The sequence below is a fragment of the Ammospiza caudacuta genome, chromosome 6 (assembly GCF_027887145.1).
Source record: "Ammospiza caudacuta isolate bAmmCau1 chromosome 6, bAmmCau1.pri, whole genome shotgun sequence".
In the NCBI taxonomy this organism is placed as follows: domain Eukaryota; kingdom Metazoa; phylum Chordata; class Aves; order Passeriformes; family Passerellidae; genus Ammospiza; species Ammospiza caudacuta.
The window spans coordinates 33507864-33529476 of NC_080598.1; the positions used below are offsets into that span (position 1 = coordinate 33507864).

General features: G+C 38.6%; 1 protein-coding gene across 2 annotated transcripts in view; it reads right to left on the bottom strand.

The window, feature by feature from the left end:
- Positions 1-21381, bottom strand: part of PALS1 (protein associated with LIN7 1, MAGUK p55 family member) — a 55408-nt gene extending 34027 nt beyond the window's left edge. Inside the window, exon 1 of one of the 2 annotated variants that reach the window (XM_058806502.1) lies at positions 21269-21381. The gene's annotated coding sequence lies outside the window, so the exon portion shown is untranslated. Of the gene's footprint in view, positions 1-20494; positions 20526-21268 lie in introns of those variants that run through there. The other variant, XM_058806504.1, reaches the window with a different exon arrangement.
- Between the last annotated feature and the right edge of the window lie 232 nt (positions 21382-21613).

The window sequence follows — 21613 nt, forward strand, 5'->3', positions numbered from 1 at the left end:
GACTGATGTTTTGTAAAAATAAGTAAAAGTTACAAAATTTATGGCAACTTGATACCTCTTGTCTTTAATTTACAAAAAAAAAAATCTGTAATGAAAAAAGAAACTTTACACTAGCTTTGCAACATGTTCAAGAAAATTACTTTCTGGCATGGTTTCTTTTTTCAGTTTAATATTATTATTTAAACTATTCTTTCCTATAACTAGATATTCTAGCATAGACTCTAGTATTGGGAGCAAACTCTTCCTTTAATATCCAGCTGACACTTGTTGTAATAATTTCAAAACAGAGTTCATTATAACACCTGTCAAGCACAGTAACTCAGTACAACATGTGAATTTCAAAGGGCTGTCAGACATGCCGAGAGGTTTTAGCATTCCACGCTCACTTAAACGTGCAAGATATGTGAATCAACAGCAAAAAGGGCTAAACCCTCAAACTGATCATTATTTTCACTGTTAGCAGTTTCTAAGTCACCTTGGTGATTTAGAAAAGAACAAAAGCAATGTTAATTTGCAGCATTAAAGCACAGAGAAATTGAAGTGAAACTGAAAATTCAGATGCTAAGGTTAGATTCCAGTTTCATAAATGGCATAAACAAATTGCACAGCCTGGCAACCTGGGACATTATAAGCACATTTTTATATCCCACTGGTATTACATCTAAGAACTGTGGTCTATTTAAGACATCAGATTTTATTAGGCTTGTTTATCTCTGAATGCAATGTCACCAATCAAAAAAGTCACAGCTCAAGAATGGACCTCCAGTATCAACTTCAAAAGACACAAGAGGCGACTCCCTACAAAACAGACACAAACGAAGTGTTTTCCATGAAAAACAGGCACCAACAGGACTCGTACATCATGTCAATCAGCAGCCACCTCACTCAGACCTCCTTTCAGTAACTGCACCTTTGCAGTAAAATACATGCAAGATCCCTCTTCATGCAGCTGCTGCAGAGGTAGGAACAATTAAGGCTTATTTAAATTCCTTCCCATCTCACTGTGAAAGACAAATGCTGCCTGTTCTACCAGCAGCAACCTTTCTTGGTTAGCATAGCAACAGCGAGCTCCTTTAATCAGCTAAAATTGATAGCACAAGCCACACACATGATAGCACAGAACCACTCCACACAAAGCTTTCTCTTCTCTAGTAGTAACACATCTTTCTACGGCATTTATCTTTTCAGTTACACAAACAAAGTGCTTCCTAAGTTGACTGAGATTTGAAACCATTGTTGAAAACACTAAGAATAAACATATACCACGATTCCCTTTGTTTTAAATAAACACTACTACTTACATATCATTAATTTCTGCTTTTTAGATCAAATGAAAGATAGGGAGGAGAATATAGTTACAGCTGGGGTGAGAGGGAATAAGAACAGAAACAAACTAGAGTCAGTTTCAAGAAGCTTATTGCTAGAAGTCACAGATAGACAAAAAAAGTTAAAATACTTGTGGAGGTCAGTTAAGCAATTCTGTAACATAGTATTTATGTTCTAGGTTCTGTTCATATTTTGTATCCTCGATAAAACTTCAACACAGCTGTGCTGACAAGTCCTAAACTGCGGTGACAAGCACAGCAGAGGGCAGTCTCTGCAGCAATTAGTGAAAACCTGAAAAAAACCCCAAAACTGTTTCAAAAGAGAGCTCACAGAAATCCAACACTACAGCTCGTTAAATGGTCTGAGCCCACATCACCCCAAAACAGCACACACAGATCCCACCCCGGCATTCCAGCAGGGCTTGGATTAATAGGCTACAACTATGCATACATTTGAATACTCAGTTCTAATCAGATCTTCAGCACCCATAATCCCGGTGACAAAACCCGTTTATTTTATATATAGATGAGTGGATAACACAGATGCCTACAGGATGCAATGAAAATATGACATAATAGTATGAGGAAAAAAAGAGTTACCTTAAGTGAGTGTTTTTTTAAATGTTTAGAAATCTTCAAGCATAACAAATGAAGAGAAAAGAAATTCCTAGAATTCCAGGGATTGTTAACAGATCTCACAGGACAGCCAGAAGCATGCTAACAAGTTGGTAATTTCTTATCACCCATTCACAGCTAAGACTTCAGCTTTCATTGTCTTAAAAGTAAATATGCCTTTCCTCACTTTAAACGTGGTTATAGTCCCTCTGAAATTAAAAACACTGCTGCTATTTTAGTTTTCTAGTAAGATTCCTCCAGCCCCCTTCAAACTGTGTCCTTGTTGGCTCAGGCTCTTGCATTCTAGTCTCATTTTAACCCCTCATGTTTTTTAGCATGTTATTTTTAATGTCAATGCTTGCCACTGCTTCTATGTGAAACACAGTATTAATAGCAAACGTTCATAGGTACTAGTATGTATGTGACACTGTCACTTCAAAGAGGTGACTGAACCAAAGGGAAATTAATTAATCTCAAATTAAATTGAAGTTACAATGTTCCACAATTAACATCTCATCTGATGCCTAAATTCACACAAAATGCCATTAGTTTAGTATTCCAGAGCAAGTTATTCTTAAGCCACATTTACAATACTCTAAAGAAAGTCTAACTTCTTTACTCATTTTAATACTCCAATATCTGCTGAATTCAATTTAGAAATATCACCTAAAGAAAATGTAAATACAGCTATTCATCTAAACCTTTCATCCAAAAATGCCAAAATGTTAGCTATCTAATTCAACAGTCTTCAGAGATTATACTGGGACCAAGACTGTCTTGTAATTTTACATGATTGAGCTATAGGCTCAATTATATGAATAATTGAGCCTACAGGCTTTGGAAGTTCAAAAAAAGCAAAATCTTACAGCATTATGTAACAAAGATACATGTGCTAGCTTCTTTCATGTGGCCATCTTCCTCAGGCTCTCTTTTCAACTCTATTTTGCAAGATTAACTGGATGCATGTCAGGGATGATTCTAAAAGCTTTTTTTAAATGACCCCCAATGATATAACCTGATTAGCTGTGTCACTATGTTACTCACAGGTATGTGGGGGCGAAGGGCATAAGGATCTTCTGACTTTTTTTTCTGACCACAAAAATAGGTTGAGACTTCTAAAAATTGACATTCTGAAAAACAGGACATCAATCACAAAACTATACAATTATTCTCTCAGCTTCACAGGACTCACACTCACAAAACTCTACAATTATTCTCTCAGCTTCACAGGACTCACAATCACATACCACAAACTCAGAACAAACATATTTCATTTGAGCTCTTCTCTCATTATTTATAGGAAAAAAACCCGGTGCACAAACTATTTTAGCTACTCAGGTCTCTAATGTCACAAGACTTTCATTCCCAAATTCATCTGAGATGGTGGTGACAGTTTCACTGAGCTAATCCCTAAAAAAATGCTGCATAATTTAAAAAATTTTCTTCCAGAAGTATTTTCTCTTCATGGGTGTAAGATTTTCTTTGTCTAATTAGCATAATCTGTAGTTGATTTTTCTGAAGGAAACTGTAAGCAAGGTGTACAAGCCATGGGAGTGTGTATGAATTGTTTTAGCCATTTCAGTATTATTAGTATAATGAAATGCCCTGCTAGACATAAATGACAGAAGCCCTTGCTACTATGGAAGAAAGAAACTCTCCTCAGCCAGGATAAGTGCCATGGATAACTACAGCAAATGTATTCTCTCAAGAACAATGGGTGACAGTTGAAGATTCCAGAGGATTATGCTCAACCAAATTCAGGTCCATGAATTCTGCTGGGATGCTTCTCAGTTCTGAGAATACAAACAGCAAAGTCAAAACTCAACATTTTGCAGGCTGAAAAAACTGTTGAGAATTTGCAGTACTGTAGTTTCTTTACACTGTGTCAGTCATACATTACTTGTATTTGCAAACACTGCAGTAATTTTTCAGGGAACTCACATAATTCATATGTTTGTGCATAACTAACTGCCAACTGCTAGAAAAGAACAAAGCTGACTAGGCTTTCAAGTGTGCCCTACTTCTGCAGCCTTCCAAACACAATCAGTAGTTCATGAATTTATGACAAGAACCAAAAAAGAGACTGTCAGTATGATTCCTTGGACTGTTAAACTGTGCTACTTTGCTGCTGCCAAAGACCTGCAGTCTCATTACTCTTGCTCTTGACTGCTCCCTTGTGCTCTCCAGTTTTGGGTTGTACAGCCACTGCCTTCTCTGACAGTTTTGAAGCCTGTCAAATCTGTCACCAAATCATTTTAATTCAACAAGATTGCAGAATGTCACAAAATCCTTTTGTTTGGTTGGTTTTGGTCAAATTGGCATGCCAGAACAGGTCACAATAATCTGAACGGTGACAAGATTGGCATAAGGGTCTGGAGCACATGTTTTGAGACCAGGAGGTAAAGAGGTAAGAATAAAGGCAAGTACAAACTCCTAGCCCTGGCAGCAGGGAGACAAGTCCAAACGGGACTGCATCTTATGGGACCATACGCTGTGAGTTCTCCTCACCTCCCACAAAAAAAAATCCCATCAACACCTACTGATTCTTTTCATCCTAAACAGCCCAGACAAAATCTACCCAAAAAACCTCAAAAAACAAGCAGTCAAAAAAAAAAAACCACCACCACCAAAAAAACTACCACAGAAAAGCAACCGCACACCTACAACCATTTGCATATCTTCCTGATGATGTAAACAGGGCAGTTAAAAGGGAAGTATTGGTTTCTCTTAAAAAACACGCCCAAACACTGTGGGTGTAAAGCACCACAAAATCTACATTTATTTTTGAGCATATTTCCTACCAAATAAAAATGGTAAATTAATCACCTTAGTGTTTAACATGGTGAGTTCAGTATCTGAACATCTCTGCACATTCATTACTTGAGGATACTCACTAGTATTCTCTATTATGTTTCTGTAAATAGTATCATCCACAACTCAGAAGCAAGAGCTTTTTATCCCCCCTTTTTATAAAGGACAGCAATAACACAGATCTTAATTTTCCGCAGCAGAAGGCATTAAATAGACCACCTGCTGATTAAACAGTACACCTACTGGTCAAACACGAATACAAACAAAAGTACTACCTCAGGCATACAACAGAATTCATATATGGATGACCACTTAGGAATGGACAAAAACTACAAAACACCTTTCCCAGTCCTTATCACAATGATCTCAAACTTGCAGGAGCAATGCCAAGCATGACCAAGGAACTCATTCCTGGGTCACACTATAAGGGAAACCTGCTGAACATGCCTACACCATGCAGTAACTTAAAACACAGGCCACACTGAAAATGTGCAAAAAAATATTTTATGTGAAGTATGACCAAAATTTCACTATAGGATGTGAAAATCAAATGGTCTGTAAATGACCTCCATTACTAGACTTCATAATAAAAATGCCTAAGAAAACTTCACAAGGTTAAAAAGACATAACATTAGAGACCTTCTGTACCTTATAAAAACAGTCTGTCTCCTTCCTATTAGATCTAAGTGGACTCTTGGGCCTAATGTTAGCAATCTGTTACACAAACCAAAATAAAATCCTGACAGGAACAAACTCACTTCTGCAAAGTGAATTCAAGTACCTAACCAACTGCAGAGCTTTCCCTATATCACAGAATGACCATTTCAGTTTCAGAAACTTTGTTAAAGCACTGTGTTCTTTTTATTAAGAAAACATTAGAAATTTGGGATAAATTCACAGGCATTTAAGACTCCTTCTACATGAAGCCAGGCAAACTTTTATCTAATGGGGCAATAATCCTGTTCAGAAAACTGTGTCATCTACCTGAGCTGTTGAACCAAGATATTAAACATGACTGTGGAAGCCGGGCAAAAACACTGGCAAAGTGAGTGATGTAACTCCCCCTTCAGAGCTCTCAAATCATGCTAAGGAACAAAATTTGAAGACTTAGGAAAGTGGAATCAGCAGAAACCCTTCTTTGCCTAGGATGATGGAGTGAACTTTTAGTGCAATGAACTTCCAACACATCATTTGAAGTTAAGGAAGTATGTCTTCTCAACTGTTATCCTAATCAAACTGAAGATGACTCTTCAAACAATAGTGTTATAAACTTAGTCTAAAATGTTTTCTTTCTTTGGCAGCATCTTTAAAGCCATTTTTCCCCACCCAACTCATGAGTTGAAAGCTGAATAATGAACTTTGGTTTTCATACAAAAAAAAATTTCCCAGTGATGCTTAATATTCTCTGCCAGTGAAACAGATAAACACTGAAATGTATGTTAACCTGTACTTTACACTTGCTTATAATAACATATACACAATTACTTATTTTTAAAAACCCAACCAACCAACCCCCCAAAACCCCTAAAATAAACATATACTTTGCCACATAGTTAGAACATTCAGAAGTGTCTGACAACCTGAAACTGGTTCCATAAACTCATATTACCTACTACGATCCACTGTAGAAAAGCAAATGTTAACATTAACAATATTAAAGAAAATGTTAACAGCAAAAGAAAATGGAAATCACAATACAACAGCCAGTCTCCCAAGTTTTATGTGCAAATTCAAAATTCACTGATTTGTCCTCACTTTATCTTTCACAAAGTTTTACTTTGTCACCTGAAACAAGTTTATATTTCTCAAAAGAAAAGTATAAGAAAGGTAAGTTATTAGGACATCACTTTTAACTGAAGTGAGTGTGCACAAAAATAAAGCTACATTAAAATAAAGTTAAATAAACTTAAGCTAAGTTAAAATAAAACATGGATGCAAGATAAGGAAACTTCTCTTAAGGAAAGATTTCCTCCTGGTGTTTATGTCAGATCTTGGCAACTGAGAAGTTTTTTAACAAGAAAATGGGAAGAGAGGTAAGAATGCTTTCAACTGATGAATGCAGGATATCTTTGCATTACAAAAGGGCAGTAAACATTAAGAATACATTCAAAAAAGTTATTGAGCAATACCTGGAAGAATCTATCACACACCCAATTCCTTAAACAAATACCTAAAGATTAAGTTTGTACAAGTTATACATACCAGTGATGCAAACACATATATATGCACTACACCAACATACCTGACAAATCTCTCTAAAGAAAGCATCACAACATTTTATTACCCAATATTTATAGCTTGGCCATCAGGCACTTCTGAATCAGAATGTAAGAACTCAGTGTCCCAAAATAATCCCAAAGACATAAACTGTAAACTCTCTCATTTATAGCCACTTGAAGTAACTGTGTCTTCACTAAGCATTCCAGAACCACCAGAGCATAGACTCCTTTGGAACACACTTGTTAGAAAGTTGAAGCTTCATAAGAAAACAAATGCCATCCAACTGAATACAAACTACTATTAAATTCAGAACTCAGAGCCAAATTTCCCTAATGAAGCTTATCTGAGAGTGTTAGCTACATATTTGGCAGTTTTTCATTGGGTAAATACTAAAGTCTTCCATAAATTAGTCTTTGACTCCTTTACTATACTAATACTTTGAATAAAAAGAGCTGTAATATTCTGGGCATACTTTCTTAAAATCATGTTTACATAACTGTAAAAGTATCAACTTTTGAGTGAAAGTATTACTTTGTAAACCCTTCAGCAAAATGAGATCCTGGATGCTGCCCTCATGCTGAGACCACACAGAGAGGTGTCTTCCTCTAGAGGTGGAGGCAAATCAGCAACCTAACACTAGTCCATGTACAAGACTGCAATTGGCACTAGGATACTGAAACATTCTGGGAAACACTGTTACAATTATGAAGTCAGCCTGAGAAAGACCGATTACAAAAACATGCCATAAATGATGGCATACGCCACCAATAAAAGTCAGAACACCTGGAAATATTCTCAGCACTTTTGACACAAAATTGTCAGTCTTGCCCTAATGCAAAACCAGGTGTCATGGCTTCAATTGCTGCTCCAGACTACTACCAGAAGCTGTATGCAATATGAATGCTAAGGAGGACCCACCTTGTTTTTTCCTGAGAAAAAACAGAGAAAGGAATGAAAACTTAGAGGACAATAATTCGGAGAAAAAAAGGGGAGAGTCTAGAACTAAATGATATAAGGAGAAGCCAGAGTAATTATCCATTCCAGCAATAATCAAACCAACAGCAAAGTCAAAGTACCCTAAATTCCCTGCTTGTATAGAAAGCAGAATCCATTGTCAAGGAGCAAGGCTAAGATGACAGAACAGACAGCAAGAACACTAACTGGATATGGGGCTCAGGGCCAATATCAGCATTTCTCTATGCTGCTTGGGAAGCTGCCACTGTCTTACACAAAGTTTTTCAGATCAAAGAGGTCAGCCAAATGGTAACAGTAAAGAGTGAAAGTTATGGTCCACTGGAAGAGATAAACTGTGTTTTCTCTCTGTGACAGAAGAGTAGACAGAAAGCAAGCATATTTTCTTTGATTCCGGTATAGGAAATGTGCTGAAAAGTAAACTGAAAGGCTTATGTACGTAGAAATTATAACCACCCAGTCTGGTGCATATATCTTGTGAGCAACAGGAAAAAGCAGAAAATTAGAAGACTGAACACCTAATATCACTGTGAAGCACCAGATCCATCACAGACCAATCTTAGGCCTTCACTGCAGTCATCCCAGGAGACAGGCAGGTTTATCCTGACCCTAACCATGGCATCTGACAGGCTGCAAGCACTCCAGTTGCTACAGTTATGTACATTTGTCACTGTAAAGTTTGCAAATATTTGGTTCTTCTCTTGCCTAGCAATTTGAAGAGCTTTGACCAGCTAAAACAGAAGACTACAGTTTCCTAAACATACTTTTTTCAAGACTCACAGCAGTAAATTCCCACAATGCGCTGGAGCAGCACAGCTGAAAAACTTCACGGTGTAGCAATACACATCACCCATCCCTCATCAAGTATGTATATCCATGTTTCAGAGCAATCAAGTTACATCCTCTATTTCCTCCTACCAGTTTCCCCACTTGAACTTAAGATATGATTCTGCAACATGGAGACATCCTCTACCTTATATCACAATGCACAAGAGCCAGCTTATCAGAATAAAGCGGCAGAAAACAAACCAAAGAGAAAGGTATCTACCAGTCTCAGTTGCAAAAAGCTCTGAGATCATGAGATCATCCGCATAGAAAACACTGGTCTCTCTTCACCAAAATGACTGCATTTTTTGATGAACTACAGATTTTTCAAAGTTAAATTGTAGAGTAGACCATACACCCAGAATAGGTTTTGCTCATCTTAAAAGAACCAGTAGTGTCTAAAGACCAGTAGTGTAAATTAGAGAGACATGACATGATTTACACACAAAACAAAAAAATACACAAAGAGATGTACAGATAAGGAACAGCCTACAGGAGTTAAATAATTAACTTTTAATTAAAGGGCTATTTGACAAAAGTTAAAGACCAAAAAAGTGGTTTGCTTACAAAAGTAATGAAGGGCAGTGCACAAAATGAACCAAATAGTTGTATGAACTGGAAAAGACATGCAAATACAAGAGCATGATTTTAGTCAAGCTATCACACAGCTATAGCAGCTAAATAGCATTATGAGAACAATGTTGCTGGCTCCTTTCATCCCCCATGTCAAGGGGAGACATGTCAGGACCTCAGTGAATTTTTTTCACCACAGAGGCAAGAGTATGAGGAGGACTGCCATGACCACAGGTCAGTTAAAAACAGTCTTCTAGCAAATTTTCAAAGGACCACTCAGTATAATGTCTGGAAAAAAAAAATTGCAATAGAGATATTTTATCAATACTGCCACTAAGCAGTAAGAGACTGGGAAACTGCATAACAGCAAAGTCTGCAGATACAAGTTTAGAGGACTAAAATCAAACGACATGGTGAAGTTCTTGGGTCCAGCACAAACAGCAGTGGCCTAAAATTAATAAACCATGATTAATTTCTGTCTCTGCTGTGCTAATTAGGCACTCCAAGTTCTTGACAACTTATTATCTCAGGCACCTGCATTTTAATCACAAGTATAGAGAACAGGGCTCTCAGAAAACAGATTGCTCCCTCCCTGGCATACCAGTGCATCAGGTAGTATGGCTCTGCAGGGTCCTGGCCAGGTGACAGGTTTTGTCTGGGCACAAACCTTGAATTCCTTCTTTATTCACTAGAAGATGCGACTGTTGTTTTTAGAGACACCAAAGAGTCTAATTAGGAAGCCACTGAATATGGTCTTTCAGGCAAAGTCTGGTAGACTGAAAATACTTCTAGCAAAGAATTTTAACTGAGATTTGGAATGCCATATACAAGGCAAGTAAAATCAGTTTGGGAAATAGCTTGTTATAATAAGAAAGTGCCAGAAGTAACGGTAGATACTCAGTTTTGTACCATTCATCCAAAGGAACAAAAGCAAATCTTTGTGGCTTAGAGCTCCTCGTGAGAGGTTAGCAGAAATGTGAAGCAGTATTAGTTGTCTGAAAAGTCCAGTAGGTTAGCCCAACCTCTAACCCAGCAGATACACTGTGAACAGCACCAGTCCTTCACTTGAAAGCAGCTCCTCTCATATTTTTTTAAAGCCTTACAGACAGAGGTTATTCACTAACAGCTCTGCCCATCACTTTCTTTTTCAGCACCCCTTTTGAACACTTGTTACATGCATGCTGTGTGATAATAGGAAACAAAGGCAAGGTTGGAAGAATACCCTTTATAGTTTTGCACAGTGAGAACACAGGTTCTTGCCCTAAGGAAGCATTTAATACTGAGAATTTTTCAGAGGTGGGAGAATTGAACAGACCGAGAACACCCAGACATTTTTCCGAACAAGCCAGGAACACTATGGCGACTTTACCAACCTGTCTGGAACCAGAGCATAGAGAGCAATAGCCACTTTTTCAAACAACATGGGAAAAACACTGACTACCTGAATAAGAGCTGCAGCACTGTTCACATAGAAGGGCAGGTACAGATCTCTTCTCTGGTCACAAATGAAGAACCCAAGGAAATGGCATGAAGCTGCATCAGGGGAGGTTTAGGTTGAATTTTAGGAACAGGTCTTCGCCCTAAAGGTGGCTGAGCACTGGAACAGGCTCCCTAGGGAAGTGGTCACAGCACCAGCCTGACAGAGTTCAAGCAGCATTTGGACAATGCTCTTGACACACGGTGTGACTCTTGGGGTGTCCTGTACAGGGCCAGGAGCTGGACTCGATGATCCCTGGATCCCATCCAAATCAGCACGTTCTGTGATTCTACACGTGGAATAACCAACTATCAATTCTGGTCACTGGGTTTAATCCTTAGTGCTGAATCAACCAACACTATAAGTGAGGGAAGTCAGAGCAGATAGATGTGATTTTCACAGAGTCTTGATGAAATTTCTACACTTTATTGTTACTTTTCACCTTTGGCTACTAAGGAAACAAACTAATTTGGGGATGTACATAACCTGTTATCCATTATTTCTGTTTTGTCACTTCAAACTGTCACTTTCACACTTACTACAATGCAGTTTAGGATGGGCTATAAATCCATTTGAAAATTTCAAAACAATCAATGCAGCAGTGATTGATGATTATCAATGGAAACTGTCGATTATTAATTCGACAGGGCACCCAATATTTACAACAATGAATTCAATTTTTTTTCAAGTCTGTGATTTTTGCTTCAAAGCTGCAGAAACTGACAACTTTTTAAACCAAAACATCTATTATATTCATAAGAACATATCTGTTTAGCAGACATTCTGTTAATAATATCTCACTTAATGTATAGGAGTGTAGTTGTAGTTCTTTGGTTCCCAGAGACTGCAAATCATCTCAACAAGGCAGGCAGAGAATTTTGTTCCACCGCTACCAAGGCTACAATGCTTGACACAGCAAAATTTATTTTTGCAAAGCAGAAATAATAAAGCAAAATTAGAAAGGTTTGGGTATCCCATGGTTGGGTAAGTTTTATGTATCCCACAGGTGGTCCATCACTTACAGGTGTTTTGAAACTTGAACCAAAAGTTTCACATGCCTTTTTCCAATGGACCAATTCATTGGAAGATACTTGTCTAAGACATATTTTCTACCTGGAGCCAGCTCACATTTTATATTAAAAAACTCTTTAGTCAGATTTATCTAGAGAACTTCCAAGAGAATTGGCATTCATAACCTTTTTGTTCTTGATGAATTCTGAATTCATGGAAAGAAACAGTATTATTTCCATATATTTATTTATCATTCACAGATGAAAAATATGCAGAGTTAGAGAAAAAAAATAATGTTACAAATTAGGTACTGAAATCAGAATCTATTATTTGAGGTCAGTGAGATTTATGAATACCTTCATGCTCCACTAACTCAAATCATTCTAAGTATGCACCTATGCTCTTTCAAGACCAAGTTCTGGAATTCTGAATACAAACAAGGGCTGTTTATTAGAGAACTTTAAGTTTTAGCAAGCTCAACCCATAAACCTACTTTTAACACTTTCTTATTCCTCTAAACTTTAGAGCACCCATTCACACAGCTCCCATGCAAAACATTTTAAGTCTTAAGAGTAACAGGTCTTACACTTTTTACTGCTGCCATTATCTGCCTTTCAGTTCTGTATACCCTGTGGTTCTGTACATGAAACTGATGCAGTGCATTTCTGCATGGTTTACCTGCTAAACAAAAATATTCAGAAATATACCTGCATGAATACACTAAAATAACAACACATGAATCCACAATACCTGAAACAGTGTAATGGTCAGCAATAATATGCTACTTATGGACTTCTCAAAGTAGAAGTCACAAGTTTAACATGGAATTTGTTGTGAAGAGACCATAAAATAAGGTTATTATTTCTCCTTGTGTTTTTTTTTTTTTTTTAAAAAAAAGAAAAAAATAAGACTTAATATGAGGCTGAACTAAAAGAACAGCAAGCTTAAATTAAAGATGCTGATAGAAAAGCTCTAGCAAATCTTGTTGTAGCAGATTAAGTTACTATCCTCAGCTGCAGGCTGCTGCCATCAGAAGTCACTGATCCCAAAAGTAGAATTGTCAGGGGGGACATGTGCTGCCACCTCAGCCACTTCATTGCTAAGACTGGCATGGCAGTTTGCTTCAGGTACTGCACCATGAGCCATAACGACTGAGGAACAAGCACTTGTTAATTCTGCAAATGAACTAGAGCAGAGGACTCGAGCAGGAAAAGGTCAAAAACTGACATCACAAAATCTAGGACTCCCCAGAGCTGTAGCTGCAATCTAAATTTCTTCTAAAGTAGAAGGAATCAGCTGGGCCAATCCTCACAAATCCATCCAAGAATAAAAAACACAATCTCACCAGAAAGTATCAGAAGCAGAATGTGAACTGTCGAACAATTTGAAAATAAGTTGAACAGGCAATGATTAATCATGTTAAGTACTTTAAAGGCTGAATGTTCAATTTCAAATTAGCTTTAAGAAATCAAGAACTAAAGATTTGTATGGAATTTTAATTATCACAGGAAGTCCCAACTACGTAAGTTTTAGGGAGCACTAACAAACATGGTATCAAATGAACAGCATTACATATCTTTCTAAGACTTGACAAGAGTATGCACTTAAGAGGGAACACAAACCAGTCCACATTTACTACCCAACCATTCAGGTATGCAGCTGCATTCATTAAATATTTGTATAGAAAAGGCTTCAAAAATATTGACATAAGGAGAAACTGTATGAAGTTTTCACCAACAGAAGTCAAAAACTGGCTTAGGGGATAAAGTATATATAAATTCAAGTGTGCAACTCAAGTTGTTAAATTTTAAAGAACATATATGCAAATATTTAATACTTCCCTACTACAAAAGGCTTCAAAAAGAGGTTGGTACATCATAAACAGGTCTAACTTAATTTCTGCAGATCATCCCATCTCAACTTTAACTGAGGTATTTAAATTCTAAGGCTGCTTTCTCAAACAAGTACATAATGCTGATTCCAAGTTCAGCATCATACAGATGAATTTATAACAGAGGGCCCTACTGCTGATCAAAGGTAAGCCATCAACAGACTCAATGACATTTTAGCAGAAAGGAGTCCACAGTTTTGACATTATTATATTGTAGTATTGTTTTGTTAATATTGTTCAGTTATTCCAGTTCTTCAGTCCCCCCTTTTTGAAACCAAACCAAGCTCTTTACAATCTTGTAGCCCAGTACAGCACAGCATCTAGCTGAGATAACCTAGCACATTTTTACAGGACAAATTTCATTAAGTGCTTCCCAAGGAAACGTAGGAACTGACAAAGTAAACATCACTTGTCCTTCTTCCCAAAAGAAAGAGAAGTAGTGTGATCCAACACAGAACCTTTGCTGCCCTCCCAGTTTTGCTCATCTTCCCTAAGCAGAGAGAACAGACAGACTCATGTTTGAAGGTCTGCAGAAGGAAAGAATCAAGAAGACGAACAAGGGGCTAAAAAAGCATGGTCAGAAATATAAGTCCACATTATATCAGGAAAGATCTATGGAAAAACAATATATCATGACTCTTCAAAAGTGATCCTAAGACAAATCCCTAACAGCAGTAAGTGTACTAGTCTCAATAAATAGACACAAAACATTAGCATTTAACCTAAAAATTACTTCATAAGCTTTAAGCAAAAATATATTTGCTGCGTCAAAATATATTATTAGGTGCTGGGTTCTCTTGTTTCAGTCAAGAAAAAATAGCTCTCCATTGCATATCATTTTGACTTCTCCATTCTTCAAAATTAACAAAAGCCTAAAGAAATAAATGACCCACAAAATACACAACAATAACCAGACTTTAGCTGAAGAGCTTTTCACCTTTTATCTTAAAATCATCCTCAGTATTTTATCTTTTGGGAGGAAGTACAAGTGACATTTACTTTTTCAGTTCTTAGCTTTTCTTGGGATACACTTTCAGTCTTTACTATTTACATCTTGCTTGATGAGCTAATGAAGAAAGAAGAAATCTAAGTAGGCTGAAAAGCAGAAAAGACTCTTCCTGACTGCAGAATCCTCAAACTGCTGCTCTCTTTCCACTGAAGCCAAGCAACTTGCCTCTTCAGAGTTCTAGCTGGCCTTCATTATATCAGCTTGAAGGAACACACCTCACCAGAAGTGTTGATGACAATAGTTAAAATCTTGAGAGAAGATCACAACACACACTAAGTTAATATTCTCTGAACAGGAAATAATTAAATTGATAATTCCATTGAAAGAGTCTACAACTCTAACAAGAACTTAGGCTCAAATGGATTTTTAGTGTTGTTTATACTCTTAAAAACATAAATATGAAACAGACTATTCCACTTGTCAAAAACAAAACCAATACCGTGAGGCTAGCAAGTCATTTTAGTCAGTCAGCCCAAAAGGACAATGTTGAGCTGATCAGCTTTTACCTCACTTTACACTAAGACACTGTGCTAATTCCTGCCTGTAAGTAATTAGGTTACTAATTTAGAACTTATCTTGATTACTGAAACAAAATTAAATGGTAAGAGTTTGTTTTATGTTGGTTTTAACCCTTGTACAACAATCACCATCCTTAAATACAAGTGCCCAGTTTCATTTTAAACCAATTTCCTTCTCTCTTGCATTTGAGGACTTTTAATATCACTCAAACAAAATGTAAATGTCATCGCATAGTGGCACTAAGCAATTCCATCACCACTGGATCCCACAGGATCTGCGAAAGCATGTGATGTGCACTAATGCTACACTGTCCCAGTAAGAGAGGACTTAAGTTTCTCTGCTGATATCACACAGCCTTTCAGACACTGGGAAGAAGAGATTAGTTCTCTGAAAACAATTATATACATTTGTAAGAAGTACAATCCATATCATACAAACCTATGCAATCCAAACCCTCACCCATTTCAAATCTCGATGTTTAACCCAAAGGCTTGAGCTTTGCTTTCAGAGATGAGAGAATATTCAGAAAACAAGACATACCAGAGGAATTAGCAACATGCTCTCCTAGCCAATCTGAGACTTGCCATTTTCTACAGTGCACAATGCAGTTATCTACAACACAGTTTCTCTATAAAAGCAACCTTAATTATCTTAGCCAAGGTACACTGAATTAACCTATAATTCATCTCTCTTAAGTTTAATTAACAGTAGCTGACAAGTAAATGGCAATTTGATAAAACAAGACAAACAAGGGCAATCACAAGCTCTCAACCACAACATTGCAGGAACACTGAATGATCTGATATTAAGGTGAGGCCTTAGCTTTATACACAAAGGCATCACATTCAAAAGAAAAAGTTGCCATGGTATCTGTGACAGTAAAGAATTTAACTCAGTACCACAAACATCATGCAGACAAACTTGCTTCCCGCCCTAGTTTTCTCCTCTGCCACACTAAAGACCAGTGATTTCTAAATAAGTGACTAATAGCCAATGCATTACCAAAACGTACCACCTCCACTGACCTTAATTGTAAAGATCACCACAGTTAAGAAAACACTTGGGTTTACACTTGAATATTCAGGTTTGAGATCCAAGAAAACATTTAGGTTTTTACCTGAATATTCAGAGAGCTGACCCTGCTGATTTCTCTGCCACCCAAATCAAGATCAAAATTTGGCTCCAGAAAACCTCAAAAGCTAAGTAATTTCTCTTAATAGTGTTTTTACCATGACATCACCTCAGTTATATTTTATCTACCTTCAGATAAGCTCTTTAAAGTTGCATTCCTCTTTAATATACACAAATCACTCCCATGACATCACACAGCTCACATACTCTTCACAATTTACTATTAAAATGAGAATTGACTCCCTCAGGTACTAGCATACATCGTTCTCCCTTGAGCTCACACATTTGTACTCTGAACTCCACTCAAAACTACTGGCACCTAAATGAATACTTTTCCAGCCTCTCCTTCCTGACTTTAAAAATATACAGTTATCCTTGGAAACAGACTGGGAATGCATACGAGCCACCTCCCAGCACCATCACCAGGTCAAAGACCAGATGCTGAGGTTGCACTGGCACTTCCCAGTTATCAAAGGTTTATGGTTTTACTGAATTCAGCTTTCTAGAGAGCTTCAAGAAACCACTGAACAACTTCACACAAGACAATTCACACTCACTATTCACTTGATGCATGTACCCAGGTTGATTTAGATGCTAACATAATGACTATTACCACACTCCAGTGCTCCTAATACCTTTTGTACAGGACCTCTTAACTGTCCTATCACTTCTAATATATCCTTGCCAGAAATCATTCCTGGTTTTAAACTGCTTTTCCCCAGAAAAACTCCCACATTTGAGAGTCTTCTGAACTATCTGTTACAGCCAAATAACCACACATAACCTAAAATAGCTTCCCCAGAAGATGCGTCCTGGTACAAGAATGAAAATTGTGGTTTGGTTTCTATCTTATATTTCTTAAGAAAAGCTGTATTTTCCCAGATTTTCTGTTTAACATCTATTCTTTTGTTAGACCTCTGCAGGACATGAGGAGTTTACTGTCTGTGCTGATAAATTACAGCAAATTCAGACTCTAAAGACCATGAGCTGTATTGTCACATGTTCAGTAGTCAAGCCTTTTCTCCAACCATAGAATTGAAATTTTAACAATAGAACACTAGAGGCAAAATCAAGTATTAAAAATGTTCAAACAAAACCTATTAGCTATTTCTTATTCGTTTTTTTTTTTTTTTGTTAAGAAAACAATTATTGCCAGAACTAGAATAGATACATGATGCAACAGGCAAATAATTTAAGGAAACACAAGTCACTGACCAGCCCTATTATAGCAGATAATAATCACAGGTATGTTGAAACAATTACATTTCTAGATCTAATTATTTGGCGTCTTAGAACAAAGCAGAACTAGATCCACAAGGGAACATAAATGCCATGCCACCTACTAGACTCCACAACCCACAAATAAACAACAAAGACCTGCTCCAAAATGAAAAGGAAGTGTTACAGGTACTGTTCAGATATTTAATATTCAACTTGAGTAGGAACTGGCCGAGTCAGATAAGAATAAACCTAAAGATCAGAGATTTAAGTCTTCAAAATTTCACACCATGCTAGGGAAAATAAACCACTCCCAAGAAAAATCCCTTTCCTTTACTCTTTCAACATTTTGTAAGAAGGAAAAACCTGAATCCATATCATTATTTTGTACTTGATCAAGCAAGTCCCTGGGCTACATATTCACTCCCTTCCTAAGTGACTACTACTCCTCAAGAATCAAACCAAACACTCACTGGTCTGGCAGTTAAGATATTCCTTTTGGGAATTGGCAGCTCCCCTAAAGAGTAGAAGGATTTGAATCCAAATCTCAATATGCTGGGTAGGTACTCAAAATAATTTCCACCTCTTTAAGGAAATGCAACATTGCATCCTTTTTCTGCCAAAAGAGAAGTGTGCAAGATTAGGTCTTCACAGAACTGGGGCATTCTTTTAGAAGTGTGCATTACTGATGGTATCTGTGTTTGCTTTCTAATTTAACTGCTGCAACCTTTGAGAGTAACAGCATTTTCTTCTTCCCACACAGCTATGTGTTAGTGTGCAATTAGACAGCATTATAAAACGTCTTTACCAACAGACATATAGAGCTGATCACCTCCCGTTAAAAATAAAAACAAACAAAAGCTTACTTTAAAATAGTCTCAGATATAAATTTAATTAGTTACAATTTCCTCTTTCTTCTGCTTCATACTTTAATTTGAACTATACTAAGACATTTTGTCTAGCTTGTCTAGCTGTACTGGGAGTGAAGGAAAGAGGATGTGTACATAAAGTGCCCCTGTTGTCAGAACCACCCTACTGAAAAAAGCTCCAAGGTAGGCAACCACACCAGAAGAGCAACTCTGCCAGCACACCTGATTTTAAACCACCACTTCAATTGTTTCCACCGAGTTTTCTACCACGGACATACTGCAAACGTTTTCAAATACACAAATGCCTCTCTTTGCCCATTAATAAAATGAAAACAATAGAGCAGTATTTAATTAATATTTACAAAAAGTCTTGAGGTTTTCAAATGCATTTCAAGGCAGTAATTTGTCTTCCAAATACCGTAATGTCGAGTATTTCTGCAACAGTGACTGAGAAAGTACTTCAAAAATGTCAGTTGTTAAACATTTAAAAATTTTAAACATGGCACATGAATACAAACACAAATCCTGCTATCTAGGAAGTAACACAGTTTGAAATTTTAGCCTTCAGCATTCTAAAAGCTTAACACTGTAAAAGGACTGCACTTCAAAGTACAAACTGAGAAAAAAAACCAGTAGCTGAAACAGTTAAAACAGTTAACTTCTGATGTTAAGATCCAATCTTTGAAGAGACATAATAGAATTTGCATCTAAAAATGCCGTAAGTTTTTTAAAAGCCTGCAACTTTTAAGAATAGCAGGAGATTCTAATTAAAGCAGCAAATGAAGCAGCAAATAAAGTATTAGGAAAATTTAATCTTTCTATTACAATAAATGTAATTATGAACAAGGATCAATATATGGATGCACATAAACTTCAGACTACATTAAGTTTTCAGTATCCATAACTCTTGGTATGAATCCCAACCTCTGCATTGCATTTTCCATAGTTCTTTATCACGTACTGTTGAGGTACTGAAAGATGCTTGTCACCCCTCAAAGGTCATAAGTAACTCCTGCAGATTCCTAAGCCACATATATCAGTCTACTGATATTTTGATGCACACTTCTAAGTCCAGAACTTTTAAGAAGAAATTCAATAAAAACTAAGTAAAATTATAGTGTTTACCAACAGCTAACTCTATACAGAAAAACATCATCATCCACTGTTATTCCACACATTGCAAAGTAATATGACACACATTAGAAGAATGTAAACTCTGAAAAACTACTTTAAAAAGAGTTCTGTGACCATGGACTAACATTTAAACCTCTATTACTTTATTAACAATAATGATAATTAAATGTAACATCCTACAACACTGCTTTAAAACGCTATTTTTGATGCCTTCTTAAAAGTGTCGACAATGCTAACCATTACTTAAGCTTTTAATGTGTAAAATACTGGATTTTTTTTTAAGCACAGCATGTTGGAAAAGAGTTGACATGTGTATCATCCAGCCCGACTCTAAATCGTTTGGCATTCAGATGTGTAGTAACAGCCCTAATATGATCATAACAAAAAATAATGTACTGTGAAAATTTGGACAACACGTCCAATCCAAAAGCTTGCAGACTCACATGTGTAAAGACAATATAAAGATACCTTATTTTTTTACAAATTCATGAAAAACACCTCAATCCTCAAAAAGGACAGAGAGATCCGTTTAAGGCATAGGCAAAAGAAGCAGCAGACACATAGAAGATCACTATCAGTCACTTGTTAGAAGCCTGACTGCAGTCAGCTATATATCATCATGTATCTAGAATGAAAGTATTTTGCTCTATTCAGTGAGCTATAGACATAGTGTATACCTAAATAATTCCAATAGAGGCTTTATTTTTAAAAGAAAATACCCTTATATCACTTATTTACCCCTTTTAATATTCCTCATGAAGTTATTTTCGTGGATCTGTCCCACGTGAGACATCTAACAATATTATTATTTTAGGCAGCCTTTGTTTGTATATAAATATCCCTCAGTAAGGTCCAATACAAGTTAATTTCATTTTCTCACGCGGTCTGTCTCACCAAGCTCACAGTCACAGTTCTTTGTTGCCTGGCTGTAGTGTGTCTCCCTCCCACCACACAGGCTCGATGCCTCCGCTAGGAAAGCGGCAGCAGCGCAAGAGCATTTCCACTACAGCTCTGGGCACACGGAGCCGCTCCGAGCGGGATGTGCGCTACCGACTGTAAAACACACTGCAAGTCGCTCACGTTCAACCTGCTTTAACGTAGCCCTGCAAAGCTTCATAAACCAATACGAAGCAGAAACTTCACTGGAATAACTTCCAAACACAGAGCTGCCACAGCATCAGAAGTGCACGGGAGGGGGGCCTAAAGTTCTTCCCTCCCCCTTGTTTAAACACGTACACAACCCGCTACAAGTCCACAGAGAGAGCACACAGCCAAGTGCGGGAGGTTTTCTTACAACTCCTGGGCCTAAGCTCCCGGGAGGCACCCCGAGAAAGGGCGGCAGGGAAGCCGCAGGAGCCGCTCCCGGGAGGCCCCCCGCGCTCCCGGCAGCGCCGCCCGCACCTGTAGCCGCCGCGGCCGGGGCCGCCCCGCCCAGGACCCGCGGCCACGGTACAGCCCGGGCCACCGCCAGCGGGGCGCGGGGACCGGGGCCGAGCCCCGAGAGCCGCCGAGCCCGGCTATGCCCCGCCGTGCCGCCCGGCCTCGGCCCGGCCGGACTCCGGGGCCTGCGCGGGCGCCGTGGCCGCGGGGGAGGCTCCGGCCAGCCGAGACTCGCGGCTCCGCGGCGGGACCTGTTGCTCGCACGCCGGGCACGGGCGCTCCGCTCACCGTCTGTCTCTCTCCGCCGCTGACACGCTCCCCTCCGGCCCGGCCCGGCCGCCTGCTGGAACTCAGAGTCTCCGGCGTCCCGCGGCGTCCCCACACCCAGTCCCCGGAGCCGCCCGGCCACAGCCCCCGCAGCGCTGCGCAGCCGCCGCCCAGCCCGGCCCAGCCCGGCCCCGAGCCCGCCCCAGCGCCACCGCCCCGCCGCGCAGGCGCGGGGCCGCCCCACGGCCGCCTCGGCCCGGCGGGGAGCGCGGCGCTGTCCCGGAGGCCGCAGCTGCGGTCGGGGCTGTCGGGTTGGGGCTGCCCTCAGGTGGAGGGGACACGTGATACGTGCACTGCTTCTGTGTG